The sequence below is a fragment of the Mauremys reevesii genome, linkage group 1 (genome assembly GCF_016161935.1).
Source record: "Mauremys reevesii isolate NIE-2019 linkage group 1, ASM1616193v1, whole genome shotgun sequence".
NCBI lineage: Eukaryota > Metazoa > Chordata > Testudines > Geoemydidae > Mauremys > Mauremys reevesii.
In genome coordinates, this window is record NC_052623.1 from 248,517,168 (window position 1) to 248,521,355 (window position 4,188).

Below are 4,188 nucleotides of genomic sequence, written 5' to 3' on the forward strand. Positions count from 1 at the left end.
TCCCGAGCCCTCTCTGGTTGGTCTGCTCCCGACGGTGGCTGGGCTCCCACTGAGCTGTGATGGCCGGCTTTTATGCTTCCGGGTCGCTGCCTGACCCATTGAGGGGCGAGCTCACTGCTCTGTAGCCCCGCCCCTTCCGGTGTCCGGCGGGGCTCAACCCTTCCTGGGGAGGAGGGGAGCCACACCGGCCTGCCACAGAAACAAATTCCCACTTTCTGGAGAAGTTTGGATCCAAATATGGAGTTGAATTTAGAGTTTGAACTATATGTGTGTTAAACCTAAATAATTCCAGCTGCATCCAAAATCCATTATTCTAGGTTCAATGTTTCCTAAGAATAAACATCCTCTGTAACATCCTTCTACTTTCTGTGCCTACAGACAGTTATAGGTATGACCCAGTTCAGCTTTATATAATGTTTATAAATGTTTGTTTATATATAAGCTTTATATAATGGTTGACAATCATATTTTGAGTTTATTTTACTTCTAAGTGAATAAAGGTATTGCTTATAAACTCTACTGCAATGTAATATCTCAGTGAAGACTATACAGGAGGTTTTATTATTTTATTAGTTGTATTACTATAGTGCCTAGGACACCATGTCATGAAGTAGAACCCCATTGTGCTAGGTGCCATGCAAACACAAAAAAAGTATTAGAGAAGACAACAGCTGGATACAAGAAGACCGGGGAGTACAAGGAAACAATGTACCCCCCAGGCTGGGAGAATCGCATCACCACTCCCAAGAGAAATCAAACAGTGGTGGTGGTTAGTGACTCCCTTCTAATGGGGATGGAGGCATCCATCTACATGCCTGAATGGCATGCTGGGAGGTGTACAAACCTAGTGAGGTGGCTTTAAACTAGGTCTGGGCAGGAGGCAAAAGCCCACAGGTGAGTCCAAAACATGGAGACCTGGGTGAAAGGTCAGAATGTGGGGGGAACATTGACAACTGTAGCATGGACAAAGACAAGACAAGAAAATATAGTGAAGAAATCTAATAAACATCTTGGATGTCTGTATACTAATACAGAGAGTATGGGGAATAAACAGGAAGAAGTAGAAATACTAGTGAATAATCACAAATACCTAGGGCCCTACCAAATTCATGGCCATGAAAAAAGTGTCAGACTGTGAAATCTGGTCTCCCTCCAGCAAAATCTGGTCTTGTGTGCTTTTACCCTATACTATACATATTTGATGGAGGGAGACCAGAGTTTCTCAAGTTGGGGATCCTGACCCAAAAGGGAGTTGCAGGGGGGGTCACAGGGTTATTTTAGGGAGGGTGCAGAATTGCCATCCTTACTTCTGCACTGCCTTCAGTTCTGGATGGCTGGAAAGTGACAGCTGTGTGACAGCGCCCCACCAGCAGCAGTGCAGAAGTAAGGGTGGCAACACCATACCATGCCATGCTTACTTCTGCGCTGATGATGGCAGTGGCTCTGCCTTCAGAGCTGGACTCCCAGCCAACAGCCACTGCTTTCCAGCTGTCCAGCCCTGAAGGCAGTGCTGCTGCCAGCAGCAGCGTAGAAGTAAGGGTAGCAGTACTGCAACCTCCCCTACAATAACCTTGTGACCCCCCACCCCCACAACTCCTTTTTGGGTCAGGACCCCTACAATTACAACACCATGAACATTCAGATTTAAGTAGCTCAAATCATGAAATTTACTATTTTTAAAATCCTATGACTGTGAAATTAACCAAAATGGACCACAAATTTGGTAGGGCCCGACAAATGACATAATTGGTATCATAGAAACTTAGTGAAATAATTCACATGACTGTAATATTGGCATAGAAGGGTACAGCTTGTTCAGGAAGGACAGGCTGGGAAAAAGGGAGGAGATGTTGCCTTGTATAACAAAGATGTATACACTTCCACTGAGGTTGAGACAAAAGTGGGAGGCAGACCTCTTGCTAGTCTCAGGATAAGGATAAAAGAGGGGAAAAAAGGGTGATGTCATGGTAGGGGTCTACTATAGACCAGATAACCAGGAAAAAGGGGTGGCTGAGGGGAAAAAACCTAATAAAATCATCCAAAACACAGGAATTCGGTGATGATGGGGGACTTCAACTAACCAGACATCTATTGGGAAAATAATACAGCAGGGCATAAATTATTCAGCAAGTTTTTGGTATGCACTGGCGACAACTCATTATTACAGAAGGTGGAGAAAGACTATGGGAGAGGCTATTTTGGATTTGATGCTGACAAAGTGGGAGGAAGCAATTAAGAATCTAAAGGTGAAAGGCAGCTTGGGTAGCATGAAATGGTAGAATTAATTATTCTAAGGAATAGTAGGAGAGAAAACAGCAGAATAAAGACAAAGGTCTTCAAGGAGGAGTTTAGTACTCAGAAAATTGTTAGTTAAGAGCCTGTGGGAAGCAAGTCTGAGGGGAAAAAGAGTGCAGACTCAATAACTGCATTACAAAGAGACCTTCATTCCTTCCCAATAATCTAGAACCATGATACAGAAGTTGTTCTGAAAAAAAAATATATATATATATACACACACACAGAGAACATGAAAAAATGGGTGTCGCCATACCAACTATAACGAGTGTAATCAGTTTAGGTGGGCTATTGTCAGCAGGAGGAAAAAAAACTTCTGTAGTGATAGTCAGGATGGCTCTTCTTGTCAATTGTTGGGGGTGTGTGTGTGTGTGTGTGTATATATATATATATATATACCTTCCTACTGTATTTTCCACTGTGTGCATCTGATGAAGTGGGTTTTAGCCCACAAAAGCTTATGCTCAAATAAAGTTGTTTAGTCTCTAAGGTGCCACAAATACTCCTGTTCTATTTGACAAGCTAGATGTCTTCAAGTTGCAGGGCTTGATGAAGTACATCCTAGAACACTTAAGGAACTGATTGAAGAGATCTCTGAGCCATTAGCGATTATCTTTGAGAACTCATGGAGGACAAAAGATACCTGAGAACCGGAAAAAAGGGCAAATATAGTCCCTATCTATAAAAAGGCAAACAAAGACAATCCAGGGAATTATCACTCCTCTTAACTGCGGCCCTGGGAAAGATAAGGGAGCAAATAATCAAACAATCTGTAAGCACCTAGAAGGTAAAAAGTAACAGTCAATATAGATTTGTCAAGAACAAATAATGTCAAACCAAGCTGTAGCTGCCTTTGACAGAGTAATAAGCCTTGCAGATAACTGCTACTGCTTCCCCTATCAGTGGCTCACAATTGAGCTGGAAGGGCATATTGAGTGGGGTTCTGATCAATACCTTTGTAAATGAATTGGATAATGGCATAGAGGGTACACATATAAAATTTGTGGACGATACCAAGCTGGGAGGGGTTGCAAGCACTTTGGAAGTCAGGAATAAAATTCAAAACAATCTTGACAAACTTGACAAAGTTAGTTAGGGCTTAGTCCTTCGGCTATAAGGCTGAGCCACAACACAAACAGTTCAGGGAGCCCAGGCCCTTTGGTGCAGGGGCTGAGCAACAAACAGTTAGTATAGAGGCCCAGGCCCTGGCTCAGGCGGGGCAGGCAGCAACAGTCAGGGCTCAGGCCCTTAGGCCTGAGCACTGGGGTGAGGAAGACTGCCACCCACGAGTGGGGGTAGCAGGGGACACAAGCCCACCCACTCCACTGCGTCCCGGCCCGGGGCCCTAGCAGTGGCTACCACCGCTGATGGTCAGTGGGGATCCTGACTGCAACACACTGACATAGGCACCGGTAGATCTGCAGCCTGACTGGGGTCAGCTGCCCCCGGGCCACTTCCAATTTCCCCCTCTGGGCCTACCTGGTCCGTGGCGTCTGCTCCTGGGAAGTCCAATAGCATGGGCTCCTCGTAGCCTGGGCTGAGGGGTAGATCCGGCAGTTTCTCAGGGAAGTCCGGCCAGGTTTGCTCCGGGGGCTCCTCGGGGTAACAGCAAGGGAGAGGGGGAGTCTCCAGCGGCCCCTCCTCGTAGCTGGCGCGGGGAAGTTCCGGCCAGTCAGGGCAACTGCCCTGGGCTCCAGCGGCTTCCCAGTCCCGAGCCCTCTCTGGTTGGTCTGCTCCCGACGGTGGCTGGGCTCCCACTGAGCTGTGATGGCCGGCTTTTATGCTTCCGGGTCGCTGCCTGACCCATTGAGGGGCGAGCTCACTGCTCTGTAGCCCCGCAACTTACGGTGTCCGGCGGGGCTCAACCCTTCCTGGGGAGGAGGGGAGCCACAC